We start from the raw sequence: 17,026 nt of genomic DNA, 5'->3' as shown, positions 1-17,026 counted from the left end.
AGAAAACGCTTTATACCTCACTGCATATCATGGAATACTTTGAACTACACATAGAAAAGCATCTGAAAAACTTTGACAGAAAAAGCAGCCCTTCTAATAACACACTGCTTGCTACAAATATAGGAACTTCATTCACACAGGCATAAAAACGTACATGGAAAACCACTCGAAATTCTCTCTCATATCCTAATGCAAGACACTGTGTTAAAAACGAAACTAAATATCATGAAACTTGCCCTCTTCTTCTGATCAAAGCCATAGAAAATCATACTTACCGTTATACATAGCGCTAAAGGTCCAAAAACCTCATCTAAACTCGCCTACACATCATACAAACACCAGGAAACATACTGCCAAATATCGCAACAGACGTACGAGCTGACGAGCAGCACTCTCAGCATACAGCTCCCCCCTACATCCGTGCACTGGCTGATACGCAGCGCTGCCTTGGGTGGCGCCACCATGCGACTCACAGAGAAAATAACGAAGGGTATTCGGTGGAGACCGCTCGCAGCAAAGTACTTACCAGGTGCTAGACCAGTTTTCTGTTGCCCCATGCAGGTGGTCGTGCCAGCCCACTCAGGTACCTCTCACTTTTTTCGACACCTGTAATCCCAGAGGACTCATGTTGACGGTCCTGCAAGCCTCCAGTGGAGATAGAATGTTTTCTGTAGATGTGTTTCTGGAAATATTTCTCCTTTAGGCGTCTGTAGGTGGAAAACAAGCGTATTTTCCTGGAAACGTGGAACAATACCACAGTGCAATTTCTCTCATTGTCAGAGGCATAGCGATCAACTGCTCCTTTAAAGGAGAGGCACCCTCACTAAAGTTTCCAGACCACACCCTAGCAGTCGGCAGGTGTCTGTATACCAGGAAAACTAGGACTGTAGGTTTGTATGACACAGAACAAAGTATTTCACTGTCAAGGGCGATACCAACTGCTTCCACGAAGGAGATGTTTTCCCCTCACAAAGGAGACTGGACCACCGCAGGAGAAGTAGTAGTTATTACTTCCTGTGTGGGAACTTGCAGTTTTACCTGAAAAATGACAATTTACTCGCTACGGATCTACCAGCTCCTTTTGAGGCAGAGACCACCCAGTAGAAGCCATAGGTCTCTGACTGTCAAAGAAAATGGGAAAACGTGCACATTGGTGGGGCAAAGGCTCTTGGCATAACATATCCAGACGGGTAGAGTAGCACACTTGCTACAACTTGCTGGTCAGAGTTCCTATAATCCTATTGGCTGCTACTAAAATAGGGGGAGGAGCGTTGATGGCACCTGATAGCGAACCAAACGGTTTCCATAGGATTTACATTGGGTGAATTTGGTCGCCGAGACATCAACGTGAGCTCACTATAATTCTCCTCAATCCACTGTAGCACGGTTCTGGCTCCGAGTCATGGACAGTTATACTGCTGAAAGATGACATCGCCCCCGGGGAAGATATCAAGCATTAAAGATGCAAATAGTTGATAGCTGTCAGCGTGTCCTCGATTATTAGCCCAGATTCGATGGAGGTATGGGAGAATGTATTCCATAGCATAATGCTGCTCCCACCAGCCTACTTGGGTGGCGTCCTGCAAGTTTCGGTCCGCTGTTCACCGCGATTACCGTGCTTGTGTAGACGACCAGTGATCTAGTGTAGGAAAAATTTGATTCACACAAAGAGCCAACATGTTTCCACTGATTGACGGTCGATTCCGGATGGTCCCATGCCGATTGTAATCGCAACCGGCGATGCCGTTGGGTCAACATTTGGATGGTCTGCTGTGGAGCTCCACGTTCAACAATGTACGAAGAACAATATGCTTCTAAACCCTTGTGCATGCACCACCATTGTGCTCTTTCAGCAGTGATGGCAAGCAAACAAGCCTACAAATCCACGTTGCATGCAGTGTCGTGAATGTCCAACCATTTAGCGCCTCGTGGTATTTTCACTATCCTTCTACCTCTTTCTGTAGACGTTCACGGCAGTAGCATATGAACATACGAGCAGCTTCGCCATTTTCGAGACACACGTTCACAGGCTCTACGTAATAATAATCTGCCCTTTGTCGAAGTCGCTTATCTCAACAGATTTCCCCCTTTGCAGCCCGTATCTTCGCTAGGGTGATCCCCCGTTCATGTCTGCTCCGCTTACACACACATTTTACCGTCACATGACGGCAACGCCACCAGGTCACATCCAACTTCGCAATCGGCAGTGGTCGTAAGGTTTTGACTTACCATTGTATATTTACATTAGAATAAGTTTACAGTTCTTTTTTATTGTTACAGTGCACGGTCTCCATGAGATTTAGCGATTGCTAGAGTCTGTAGACAAGCAGGTCAAAGAGTCCCCAGGGGAGATTCCGCCAAGTAAGTACATATTCTCGTTAAAAAAATTTTCTCGTAGCGTTGCAGTTCATGTATTTGCATCCCCACTGTATACGTTTTTAAGTTGACATGTTCTTATTGTTGTAGGTGATTTCGAGGAGATTGAGGGGTGGGTTACACAACTCCTGACAACTCTTATGACGACAGACATGTAAGTTTATGTGTGTTCATCTCAAATCGGATTTTGTAGTACATTCTTGTTACAAAAAAGGTTTGCAATTCGTTTTCATGTTGATGTTACTGTTGTTCTTTCTTTGCAGCAACAGCATGCAAGTACACTTACTTGTTGCTCCGGAATGCAGTGGCACAGGAGTAAACGCAGGAAGCAGCATCAACAAAACACCATCCCATCTTACATGCCTCGCCCTGCAGGATGAGGCTAACAGCTGCACAGGCTGCTGCCCCTCCGCCACAACCCCCACCACCTCTGCCACCCTCGTTGCATCCCCCACCTCACTTTGGCGGCCGTGGGTGCTGGGACACCACATCCACCGCCACAACAGCCATCTCACTGACCTGCCACATCACAGCCTAGCTGCTCCCACTGACCTGATGCAGAAACCCACCATCCCCAACTTGCACCACCACCACAACTGTCTGGTGCATGGGTAGGTGCTACTGCTGGTACATCTCATTGGTCGGCATCGCCCCCCTCGGCTGCTCCCACTGGGGCCTGAGATGTACACTGTGTTGCAGCGTGAAATCGATTTATTGGTTCACAGCAATAAAAGTGTCATTTTTGATGACAGGACTGAAACTCACTCATACTCGCACTATTCACTTGATGAAAACAGTGTGTGAATGAGAGATAGTGAGAATATATATGTATGTATGTTTAATAGTATGACTTTTACATCATATTGTCAATATTTTTCGTGTATTGGGTTTCATCAATCATTCATTTATTCCATTCCTCTCTTATATAAAATTTAAATGGTTTATTTATCGAGAAATCAACAGATTGCAATTGTGAAGAAAGTCCCCGTGGAACAGTTCCCTTGTCTCAGTTCCTCTTTCATAGGCTTTTTCAAATTACTACTAAACTGATGTAGCACAAGAAGAGAACTCTTCTTCAGTAAAGCACCTTTTCTTCTCTCCCAAATCTGTTAATCCATTATTTCGTACTAACGTCGTCCATCCAACCCTTGTATGTGAACAACATCTGGCGGTATTCCAAAAGGTTTTGGCATTGTTCTGCGGTTGAAAACGACTATTGGCTTAAGCTTAGTGTCATCAGCACAACATGAAACGACAACAGGAAGTTCACATTTTCATTTCCACTTGTTTTTGTAGTTACAGTTTTAGCACATTTCACAACAACAGTGCAGCTCGTGGTCTCGCGGTAGCGTTCTCGCTTCCCGAGCACGGGGTCCCGGGTTCGATTCCCGGCGGGGTCAGGAATTTTCTCTGCCTCGTGATGACCGGGTGTTGTGTGTTGTCCTTAGGTTAGTTAGGTTTAAGTAGTTCTAAGTTCTAGGGGACTGATGACCATAGCTGTTAAGTCCCATAGTGCTCAGAGCCATTTCAACCATTTGAACCACAACAACTGTTATGTTTATCGGCACATCAAATGCCAGCGGATTTTCTTCCATATTCGCTATTTGACTTATTTCCACACTGGTTTTCTTTCGATGTTGTATAATAAAGTGATGGAAAGATAATATTTTCCCTTCATACAGATGTGGCATTTTCTGAGATATTTGGTTTCTCAGGGGGAGCCTGCAAGTGATAAGTCCCTGCAGGCGCACTATTCTTTGTGCCCTCGGTGGCTCAGATGGATAGAGCGTCTGCCATGAAAGCAGGAGATCCCGGGTTCGAGTCCCGGTCGAAGCACACGTTTTCAGCATGTTCCCAATGAAGTATACCAACGCCTGGTTGCAGCTAGGGTGTCCATTTAATTATCATTACATTCTAGCAAAGCTGCATGGTCATCTACGGTAACTGATCTTTCGGGAACAGATACTACCGTCATACATAGTTAAAATATGGCTTCCCGGCCATTGACCTTCTTGTGCGAACGCACACGCCATGCCCGAACTCGTACGGGACTTGGTAGATTATGATGGGCAAACATCTATTAGGCGTACTACGAATGTAGTGGTGTGGACATGTTGGGAATGTGCGTCTCACGGGGAGCGTGCAAGGGATAAGTTCCTGCAGCCACACTATTCTCTATGCCCTCGGTGGCTCAGATGGATAGAGTGTCTGCCATGTAAACAGGAGATCCCGGGTTCGAGTCCCGATCGGGGCACACATTTTCAACACGTCCCCAATGAAGTATATCAACGCCTGGTTGCAGCTGGGTTGTCCATTTAATTATCATTACATTCTAGCAAAGCTGCATGGTCATCTACGGTAACTGTTCTTTCGGGAACAGATACTATCGTCATATATATTTGGGTTCTGTTGCGAACGCTAAGTCCATGACACTTCATAATCATAGCACCAACCAACTCTACACTTAAAGTCTGTTAATTTCCTCTGTAGTTCTAGCTTACGACCGGGTATTTGAATCATTTTGTATTAATTACAATGCAGTTTTGATGATGTCCTTGAATTCATTTCAAAATGTCATCTTCTAGTTTTGCCATTTTGCATTCAGTCCTCTATTCGAACACTGAGTGTTCCTCATTTTTTTTTTCAATTCTTCTTTACTAGCCCGCTAATCACGAATGTTTTTTTCTGTTGGTGGAGGACCGAAATGTCGCTCAGCTGCTTGTTTTCATGTTCTTCTGCATATGCTATTACTTTCAATTTACAGCACGCATCATATGAATACCTTTTACTTCTTCCCGTAACAAAACTGCCAACTGAGGTATTGTACTGTTACGAATAACAAAAATCACTTTCAGTTCACGTCCACTGGCACCGTAGACTGCAATGACGCATCATAGGCTAGGCAGTATTCTGGGTTTGTGATGGCGGAATAGGAGGGAGACAGTGTGAGAAAGCTTGTAAATCCCCACGAATCACGTTGCTGCCAGATGAATCCAATGTTGCCATATATACACTGTCTGCTTTCAAACAAATGCTAACGTGTGGTCTCAGTCTGTTATTATATTACAGTGTAAAGAAGTTCGTAGATGCAAGTATAACAGTTCTTAAATATGAGATAGTCATGCAGATTCGATGCATCCAATATCACTACCAAACGTGATAAAAGAATAAATAAATACATTTTTAAAATTCTGATCATTCTTTAACTGTTTTTCGGAACAGACCTGAAATGTTCCTACATGTGTACGTCTAAAATTGTTCAAAGCAAAGCTTGGTACATTAGCCACAAATACATTTAAAGGCGATTACAACAGCTCACACAAGGTCCCTGCTCAAAAATATTCCTTCTTGTATGTAAAAATAAAAATATAACAAATACAGTGTGGCTCTGCATGATTTAGTCCCTATTTTCTCTCTCTGATATTTCACAAAATGCCTATCAAAACATGCATAAGTAGGGGAAAGATAGAGGCTGCGTACGGGGCATTGATGAGTAGAATTTGACCGAGCACTGAAAGACTCAAGTCGAAAAGGCCCCAGGAATAGATACCATTCCCTTAGAATTACTGGTATCATGACAAAATTACTCCACCTCATGTGCAACAGTTATAAGACTGTGAAACACCATCAGGCTTCAAGAAGAATGTAATAATTCCATATACAAAGAAAGCTGGTACTACAAACTGTCAATTTAATAAGTTGTGGTTGCAAAACACTAGCTCAAATTATTTACAGAACAACAGAACAGCTGGGAGAAGCCAGCCTGGGAGGCTCTGTTTGGTTTCTGTAGAATTATAGAAACACGTAAGGCAATACTGACCCTACAACTTATCTTAGAAGATAGGTTAAATAAAGACAAATCTATGTTTATAGCATTCGTAGACCTAGAGAAATCTTATGACATTGTTGACTGGAATACACTCTGAAATTCCGCAGGTAGCAGGGGTAAACTACAGGGAGGGAAAGGTTAGTTACGATTTGTACAGAGATCAGACGTAAATTATAAGACTTAAAGGAAATGAAAGAGAAGAAGTAGTAGAGGAAGGAGTGAGACAAGGTTATAGCCTATCCCCAATGTTATTCGCTCTGTACATTGAGGAAGCAGTAAAGGAAACCAAATAAATATTTGGATTACGAATTGAAGTCCAGGGACAAGAAATAAAAAGTTTGAAGTTAGCCAGTGACATTGTAATTCTGTCAGAGACAGCAAAGGACTTGGAAGATGGGTTGAACAGAATGGATTGTGTCTCGAAAAGAGGATATAAGATGAACATCGACAAAATCAAAACAAGAGGTATTGGAATGTAGTTGAATTAAATCAGGCAATGCTGAGATAATTAGATTAGGAAATGAGACACTAAAAGTAATAGATCAGTTTCGCTATTTGGGTAGTAAAATAACTGAAGACCGAAGTAAAGAGAATATGGAATACAGACGTGTAAGAAAAGTGTTCTGGAAGAAGGGAAATTTGTTAACATCTTGTATAAACTTAAGTGATGGGGAGTGTTTTCCTCAAGGTATTTGTTTAGAGTGTAACCTTGTTCGCAAGTGAAATGTGGGTGATAAGCGGTTCAGGCAAGAGGAGAACAGAAGCTTCTGAAATGTGCTTTTTTTAAAAAAATTTGTAATATACGAGTATATGTGTAAAGTATAAAGAGCAAATGTTGTTAGGAAAAATTTCGAAAATTCCTTAAGCGTTTTACTTCAAATTGTTCATCAATACTCCACTGACACTGAGATATACATAGGCTACATATTTTTTTAAAACAACAATATACAGATTTTCTGTTAAAGCAGATTGCGAGGAAGAAAATACTGTGTTGGTAAAATGTGTGGTTTCTTTTCGTTTCCTTTCTTGCAGTTTGTTCTGATTTAGATGTCAGGACATTTAAACCATTAGGCAAATTGTTTCTTTCACATACATTCTTTCTCCTCACTCACAATTTAAACAGAAATTGTACTCACAACACAATGCTGTTTTGTTTTCTTCATCGCAGTCAGTTTTAAGAGTAAAGAGGAATCTGGTAGTATTTGGCTTCTCGACTTATGATTATAATACTACCATGGAATCTGAATCATCCGAAATTTAGCAGCCCTACCCGTTCGCAGATAAAAACTATGAGAAATACTGTTATCCTTACAGACCCAGTAGCTGGAGAGATCACACCTGCATTAGTAATGCCAACTGATGCATTAATTCGCTTTAAGTGCCTTCATTTCCCAATCGTGCTTTCACTTGTAGTAACAATAAACAAGGTTCGAGGTCAGAGAGAGAGGGGAAGAGAATTTCGGCAGAGAGGGGGAGTGCGAGGAAATAGGCAAAGAGAGGGGGAAGGAGGAGACGCACTGAGAAGGGAGTGAGGAAGAGATGGAGGAATATTGGGGGGAGGAAACGGAGAGTTAGGAGAAGCAGCTTAGGACATGCAAACAATTCCCACACATTTTTAGCAACTGTGAAGTAATCCCGGGTTCGGTAGTTATATATTGTTTCATATGAAAAATAATGGTGTGCTACATCACTTTAAGGAATTTATTTATTATTACGTAAGTTGTGTTATGATGCACACACTGTCCATTTCATTTGAAAAATAATGGTGTTCTACGTCACTTTAAGGAATTTGTTTTGTTATTACGTAAGTTGCATAATGACGCACACACTGCCCTTTCCAAGTATAACTTACGTAATGTACAATTTTATAACCCTTAAACATCTTCCACTTCGACAGTACTGCACACAATCATAATTATAAAGAAAATTTGTTTTTATGTTTTGGAGTCAAAGAGGACGTAGACAGGGATAGGCAGGAGTGGCAGGAGGAACTATGTACACCTTATGTGACCCATATACGTGCATGTTCCTGGCCTTGTGACTAGAATGGCAACGCATCTTACGTACATCGCGTGTATCATATTTTATCTTATATTTATTTTAAAGTTTATATTGGCAAGTAGAAGAGATACGACTTTTTCCCGTGTTTGTGATTTGGATTTCATGTTTTCCATTGTAGTTTCTGAAGATTCAGTCACAAATAACAAATTTTCCGATTGTTTCCAACAGTAAACAAAATGAATTTGATTACTTCTGATTGTAAAAATTTCTTAATTACTGTACACACTGTAACAAGCGGCCACGGGAGAGCTGTCTTGGAACATCAGCATCTCGTCGCAGGGAAACGCTACCCCCTAGGTACAGGTTGCCGATTCGTTATTGACAGAGTACCTCAAGCAATAGGCTGTTGTATTGCCACCCTTCCATAGCAATCTTCACTTCATACTGTGTAACTGGTATCCCAGAATGTGAAGTCAGTACCCAGCTGACAGCGGAAGTATTCATGTGAAGAACACCATCAGAATCCAGCAGTTAGTCGGCCTGAAGAAGACCGGTACAAAGTCGGTGCAAACGTCGGCATTTTGGTTCCCTTAGTTCAGATCACGTTTCTTGTTCGGGCATCTTCAGTGCGCTTCACGATTAGTTTGTAGCGATACCACGGGTCGCCTTCAGCGGCAATTGATGCTAACGTTATACCTTTTGCGAGGAATTTTTGCGACACATGACCGTGAGATGACCTTATGGAAACAGAACAATGAAACTAGGATTCGTTTCCGAAACACTGCAGCAGAGTATAAACAATAGTAAACTGTGGGTCTAGAACAGACGTTCTCCCAGCACAAAAGTAAGTTGTAACATTACATATTAAAACAAGTCGCCAGCCTAATTAGGCATTTTTGTGTCAAATGAAATGATAAAGCAGAAGGCAGTACTAAGGCTGACCTAACTTTCCTTCACACACACACACACACACACACACACACACACACACACACACACTAAACTCTTTCCTTACATTTGCTCCTACTACAACACAGTAACCTAACCTTGTAGATGAATGTGCTACTAACAAATAAATGGCTAATGAGATAGTAAACAGTAACATATGCCTTTCAACAGCACGTACCTTAAATGAACTATTTATAAAACCAATTGCCGACATACGTGAAACTAGTAGCAATACTGTATAGGGAAAATCTTTGAAATGATTCTAAATTTAAATCAGGGGGGCTGCTAATGATCATAATTTATAACTTCATTGCTTAATAAAGGGTCTCTATGCCTGTGCATTAACCAACTTGCATTACATTAGACAACACAGTAAATAGTTCTTTCTTAAACTCGGTTTGAAGCAATTAAACAGAATGAAAATCTAACTACACTGGCTCTGAAGGAGCTTTTGCATTGCTTTATTAACTAACTAGGCTAGTACATGAGGACCCTTAAACTTTCATGATTTGAAGAACCATGCTGATTAACAAAGTTACGCCAGTATGTATGAGAAATTGTAAGTATTCTTATCACGAATTATTAATTAAGTAAAGCACAACAAACTATAGCTCTTAAAATAACAAATGTGCTTTCATAAGCAGTATTTTGACCTACTCAGAATTATAATTGGCTGTCCAAATGGCGAAACAACATTAAAGTCAAGTTCAACCATTTTCTCATAATAAATTAGGACACTCGGAATTAAATTCACTAGGATAAGATTCCTGTCCAGGTTTGTGATTTGGGATAATCACTGGTGTATTACATAGTTTTTAGCAATGCCACAACCAAATTTCACAAATACCTGGTCCAGTTACAGAGTGGCAAATATAATCAATTTAATGGAAGGCTGGTGGAACAGGTGGCGTAATTTTCAGTGGCTATTAATCTGGCGGCGATGCAGTCATAGCAATACTGTTGGCCTAGCCCTGTTACATATTTTCTTGGCGTTGTAATTATAGTTCTATAGGACCAAATACCATGCCACGATGATGGTATCACCAAACGCAGCATCCGAGGACCATCATTACTGCCCTGAAGCTCTTCTGGCCTCAAAACTCCAAGAATATGAGCCACAATGATCCGCTACTGCTAGCGAGGTGTTAACCACAGCACCGCTCAGCCCAGACTCCTTACCCGTCACAAAAGACGAGTTGCCACTTGCGTGCAACCACACCTTTTCCACTCCGCCAGACTCCTTCCGCACTTGTGAGGCTTCCCCACATCTTTTACGTTTAACCCTATGTTCCCTAATTATGGACCAAGTCATTAATAGTACACTAAATGACAATCATTTCAATAGTTACTTAAATTCACAAGCATAACTTAAACAACATCGTTCAAAAATTCACATAACTGAAACAGATATACATAGTCAAAGAATTTACATGACAGTTACAACATTATACATAAGCAGTATTACAAACTGACATAGAAATATCGATACAGATACAAAATAGGTCAAAAATATGTGTTACAAGTTATTCTCTGGCAATGGAGCGATTAGTGCACCTTCCCTCCACATTCGCGGACGAGAATTCCACTGGGAATAATTTACAGGACGCCATTCGGTACCCCTTGGTATCATCACGCGTTTGTGACAAACTTGCAGAACGAGGCAAGATCTGTTGCTTCGTGTGATATCTGAGGAAATTAATCGCTTATCTCTTATCAGCCTCGTTCGGTGTCACAGGTGAAATCGTTCCTGCAGATAATGCAGAGGTTCGGAATTCCTGTGTCACCTGCGAAGAATGAGTCAGTTATCTCTCTGAAATGATTCACTCGCTAGCTCTCTGACAACACAGTCCATCTGGTGCCCGTGCGGCTGCTATCGCGCTACGGTATCAGTTCTCAGCGGAACAGCTGCAGAGTCAGCAACCGCTGATTCACCGAGGCTGGGTGTGACCCAGGTGACAACTTGTACTACATGGCCGTTGTGCACACTCACGCATCCCTACTAGATGCAAAACGAGCAGAGAGTCTCAGCATATTAATTAGGTTTCCTCGATCGTCGAATGGCTTTTTGTCGAATGGTTGGTGCACTGATAAACGCTACTGAAGTGTCCTAACGTGCCGATAATGCTAGAGGCCTGAAATTTTCGAGAGTACGAATGTTCCTTGCGTTTTAGTTAGTGACAAAGTCTGACCACTTAACCAGTGTGTAACAAAGGTAACATAACGAACATAGAAATACAAATATCCTTAACGTCGGTTTGCTGCGGAATACTTGAGCATACTGAATTTATTTACACGTCAAGTTCCGTAGGACCAAATTGAGGAGCAAATCCCCAAGGTCATGGAACGTGTCAGTACATGAAATTACAACATAGAAGTAATAACAGACAAAACTAAAATGTTTATGCACCCAAGAATGTCAAACCATAAGTTTAAGTAAACGCAATCAACAATACAATATGAGAATCAGCTTAATTTTTCAAGGAACTCCTCGACAGAATCGGAGTGACCTATGAGTTAACTCTTTAGGTTCGATTTGAAAGCGCGTGGATTACTGCTAAGATTTTTGAATTCTTGTGGTAGCTTAAATTGGATGCAGCAGTACACTGCACACCTTTCTGCACAACAGTTAAGGAAGTCCGATCCAAATGCAGGTTAGATTTTTTCCGAGTATTAACTGAGAGGAAGCTGCTTATTCTTGGGAATAAGCTGATATTGTTAACATGAAATGACAGTAAAGTATATATATATATATATATATATATATATATATATATATATATATATATATACTGAGAGTCCAGTGTCAAAATACAGAGGCTAGTGAACAGGGATCGACAAGAGGTTTGCGAAGTTACACCACTTATAGCCCAAACTGCTCGTTTTTGAGCCAAAAACATCCTTGTAGAATCAGAAGAGTTACCCCAAAATATAATACCATACGTCACAAGCGAATGAAAATAAGCAAAGTAGATTAATCTTCGTGTCGAACGATCACTTACTTCAGATACCGTTCGAATAGTAAAAATGGCAGCACTAAGTCTTTGAACAAAATCCTGAACGTGGGCTTTCCATGACAGTTTACTATCTATCTGAACACCTAGAAATTTGAACCAGTTTAACTGATCATATGCCCATTCCGTGAAAGTAAAACCGGATTTTGTTGAATTTTGTGTTAAAACCTGTAAAAACTGAGTCTTCCAATGACTTAGCGTTAGTTTATTTTCTACAAGCCATAAACTTACATCCTGAACTGCACTTTTTGAAACAGAGCCAATGTTGCACATAACATCCTTTAACGCCAAGCCAGTGTCCTCAGCAAACAGACATATTTTAGACTTATGCGTAATACTAGAGGGCACATCATTTATATAAATAAGGAACAGGAGTGGCCTCAACACTGATCCCTGGGACACCACCATCTGACTGTACACCACTCAGACCCCATATCACAGCCATTCTCAACATTGTGGATAAAGACCTTTTGTTGTCTGTTGCTAAAGTAAGAAATGAACCAATTGCGAGCCACTCCCATAAGAATTGGGACAACCTATGTTCTGAGCCACTTTGCATTGTTGTCAGATGTGTCCAAGACGGCGGCGATGATTTCACCCAAGATGGCGGTGTGTAGACTTGGCAACAGCACATGACATCATCTAAGATGGTGGCTGTGACGTCATCCACAAAGCCGGATTTTGGAGGGAAGTTTGAATTTTGGTGGGAAGATAGGTCAATTGGGCTACTTCCACTAACCAAACCCCCTCCCCTCCCCAAGAAAAATTGCAGGATGTTCAAATTTTATCTGGATAATGCATGACACCAAGGTTATCTCTAGTAACCTAAGAAAATGGCGGAAAAATAGGTCAATTTGGCTACCCCCACTAACCTACATCATCTGACCGCCACTTCATCCTATGAACTGGCGCCAAGTTTGAATTTTGGCGGTAAAGAAAGGTCTCTTGGGCTATCTCTACTAACCTAAGAAAATGGCGCGAAAGAGAGGGCATTTGGACTAATCTAAGTCACCCGACTGGCACCACTTCCTAGGGATTGGTGGGAAAAGGACTCAGCCTGCACTAGGCTGCTGGAGAGAGGAAAAGGGGTACTTTATTTATTTTGGAACAATTTATTTAGGGATGGAGTATATTTACTACAATGATACAGAACACACGCTCTGACATGCCACACAGCATACAGACCTGCAAACTACTCCTAAATAACAAATGCATAATGCTCTGCACACGTGTTTGTTAATTGTAAACTGTCAGAATAACGCATTGCACAGGCTATACACCTGCAAACCACTCGTAAATAATGCAATACCTTTATGTCCAGAGAGCCAAACAACCCATAAATTGTCAAAATAATAACCCACCTAAAAGATTCTGCAAACATGCTTGCTCATTGTCAACTGTCGTAATCATGCACCAGTCTTTATTTAAACAATTAGACGCAGCACCACCACCCAGTGTGTTTGCCACGAGGTCCAGACTCCAACTGACCTAGTACACAGTACCACCACCAGAGTGCACTGTCCTCCATTCCATAATGTAATCCAAGATGGCAGCCATGATGTCAGCTGATGATGCAAGTACCATTATCCAAGATGGTGGCAAACAGTGTGTTCACCACGTGGTCTGTACCTAGTGCACAGTACCACCACCAGAGTAAACTGTCGTCCATTCTGTGACATAATCCAAGGAGGGGGGGGGGATGGCGGGAAAACGGCTCTGCCTGTGCTGGACATAAGTTTTTATTTTGCAGCCTGTGCAAGCTTCTTCATCTCCCAGTACCTACCGCAACCTACATCCTTCTGAATCTGCTTAGTGTATTCATCTCTCGGTCTCCCTCTACGATTTTTACGCTCCACGCTGCCCTCCAATACTAAATTGGTGATCCCTTGATGCCTCAGAACATGTCCTACCATCCGATCCCTTCTTCTAGTCAAATTGTGCCACGAACTTCTCTTCTCTCCAATCCTATTCAGTACTTCCTCATTAGTTATGTGATCTACCCACCTTATCTTCAGCATTCTTCTGTAGCATCACATTTCAAAAGCTTATATTCTCTTCTTGTCTAAACTATTTATCGTCCATGTTTCACTTACATACCTGGCTACACTCCATACAAATACTTTCAGAAAAGACCTCCTGACACTTAAATCTATACTCGATGTTAACAATTTTCTCTTCTTCAAAAACGCTTTCCTTGCTATTGCCGGTCTACATTTTATATCCTCTCTACTTCGCCCATCATCAGTTATTTTGCTCCCCAAATAGCAAACCTCCTTTACTACTTTAAGTGTCTCATTTCCTAATCTAATTCCATTATGCTCGTTTTGCTTTTGTTGATGTTCATCTCATATCCTCCTTTCAAGACACTATCCATTACGCTCAACTGCTCTTCCAAGTCCTTTGCTGTCTCTGACAGAATTACAATGTCATCGGCGAACCTCAAAATTTTTTATTTCTTCTCCATGGATTTTAATACCTACTCCGAATTTTTCTTTTGTATCCTTCACTGCTTGCTCAATATACAGATTGAATAACATTGGGGAGAGACTACAACCCTGTCTCACTCCCTTCCCAACCACTGCTTCCCTTTCATGCCCCTCGACTCTTTTGACTGCCATCTGGTTTCTGTACAAATTGTAAATAGCCTTTCGCTCCCTGTATTTTACCCCTGCCACCTTTAGAATTTGAAAGAGAGTATTCCAGTCAACATTGTCAAAAGCTTTCTCTAAGTCTACAAATGTTAGAAACGTAGGTTTGCCCTTTCTTAATCTAGCTCCTAAGATATGTCGTAGGGTTAGTATTGCCTCACGTGTTTCAACATTTCTACGGAATCCAAACTGATCTTCCCCGAGGTCCGCTTCTACCAGTTTTTCCATTCGTCTATAAAGAATTCGCGTTAGTATTTTGCAGCTGTGACTTATTAAACTGATAGTTCGGTAATTTTCACATCTGTCAACACCTGCTATCTTGGGGATTGGAATTATTATAATCTTCTTGAAGTCTGAGGGAATTTCGCCTGTTTCATACATCTTGCTCTCCAGATGTTAGAGTTTTGTCAGGACTGGCTCTCCCAAGGCAGTCAGTAGTTCTAATGGAATGTTGCCTACTCTGGGGGCCTTGTTTCCACTCAGATCTTTCAGTGCTCTGTCAAACTCTTCACGCAGTATCATATCTTCCTTTTCATCTTCATCTACATCCTCTACCATTTCCATAATATTGTCCTCAAGTACATCGCCCTCGTATAGACCCTCTATATACTCCTTCCACCTTTCTGCTTTCCCTTCTTTGCTTAGAACTGGGTTTCCATCTGAGCTCTTGATGTTCATGCAAGTCGTTCTCTTATCTCCAAAAGTCTCTATAATTTTCCTGTAGGCTGTCTCTATCTTACCCCTTGTGAGATAAGCCTCGACGTCCTTACGTTTGTCCTCTAGCCATCACTGCTTAGCCATTTTGCACTTCCTGTCTATCTCATTTTTGAGACGTTTGTATTCCTTTTTGCCTGCTTCGTTTACTGCATTTTTATATTTTCGCCTTTCATCAATTAAATTCAATATATCTTTTGTTACCAAAGGATTTCTACTAGCCCTCGTCTTTTTACCTGCTTGATCCTCTGCTGCCTTCACTAGTTCATCCCTCAAAGCTACCCATTCTTCTTCTACTGTATTTCTTTCCCCCATTCCTGTCAGTTGTTCCCTTATGCTCTCCCTGAAACTCTGTACAACCTCTGGTTTAGTCAGTTTATCCAGGTCCCATCTCCTTAAATTGCCACCTTTTTGCAGTTTCTTCAGTTTTAATCTACAGGTCATAACTAATAGATTATGGTCAGAGTCCACTAAATAAAGACGCGAAATGTGCAGAAGCAGCCAATCGAACAATTTACATTGGAGGAAATTGCGGTCCAGCGCAAACGCACCTCCATATTCAATATTCTCAAATTGCACGCGATCACGAAAGTTATTCGGTCTAGAGGACAACACTGTTAATTCATGTACATTCCTACACTCCAACAGGCCTCTCCAGTCTGACAATTCCTACCATTAACAGGAAACGTGAATCACCCCTGCACAGGTCACCGGCGCTGAGGGTTGAGCAAGAACAGGTAGAATCATCATCAAAAGAAATCGCACACATATCTATATTATCCCTGTGCTTACAACTAAATGTTACAATCGCAGTCTCAGTTGAACGGCATTTAAGAATAAGAGAAGTATCGGAAATACCCTCTTGATGGCTATGGCTATGGGAACAGAAATATCAGTATCATTCTTATCACTTGACATTCGCTATCACGATACTCGACGTCAAATCCACACCTTCCTTTGCACATGTATGAACACAGACAAACACTTTATAAGCCTGATGCACAAGGCGAACATATCATGAATCGCCCACTACTACTAAGTATAATATTTCGTCAATAACTGATGACTGGCGATACGAGATACACTACTGGCCATTAAAATTGCTACACCAAGAAGAAATGCAGATGATAAACGGGTATTCATTGGACAAATATATTATACTAGAAATGACATATGATTACATTTGCACGCCATTTGGGTGCATAGATCCTGAGAAATTGGTAGCCAGAACAACCACCTCTGGTCGTAATAACAGCCTTGATACGCCTCGGCATTGAGTCAAACAAAGCTTGGATGGTGTGTACAGGTACAGCTGCCCATGCAGCTTCAACACGATACCACAGTTCATCAAGAGTAGTGACTGGCGTATTGTGATGAGCCAATTGCTCTGGCACCATTGGCCAGACGTTCTCAGTTGCTGAGAAATTTGGAGAATGTGCTGGCCAGGACAGCAGTCAAACATTTTCTGTATATGGAAAGGCCCGTACAGGACCTGCAAC

At 41.5% G+C, this 17,026-nt stretch overlaps 1 non-coding gene across 1 annotated transcript; it reads left to right on the top strand.

Moving 5' to 3' along the window:
* The first annotated feature begins 4,137 nt into the window (after positions 1 to 4,137).
* Trnas-uga (transfer RNA serine (anticodon UGA)) lies at positions 4,138 to 4,212 on the top strand. The gene has a single exon. It is a non-coding gene; the product is annotated as a tRNA-Ser (tRNA).
* The last annotated feature ends 12,814 nt before the right edge of the window (positions 4,213 to 17,026 follow it).

The sequence above is a fragment of the Schistocerca nitens genome, chromosome 7 (assembly GCF_023898315.1).
Source record: "Schistocerca nitens isolate TAMUIC-IGC-003100 chromosome 7, iqSchNite1.1, whole genome shotgun sequence".
Lineage (NCBI taxonomy): Eukaryota > Metazoa > Arthropoda > Insecta > Orthoptera > Acrididae > Schistocerca > Schistocerca nitens.
Note: the sequence above shows the minus strand (reverse complement) of the source record. Positions and strands in the feature narration are given on the sequence as shown.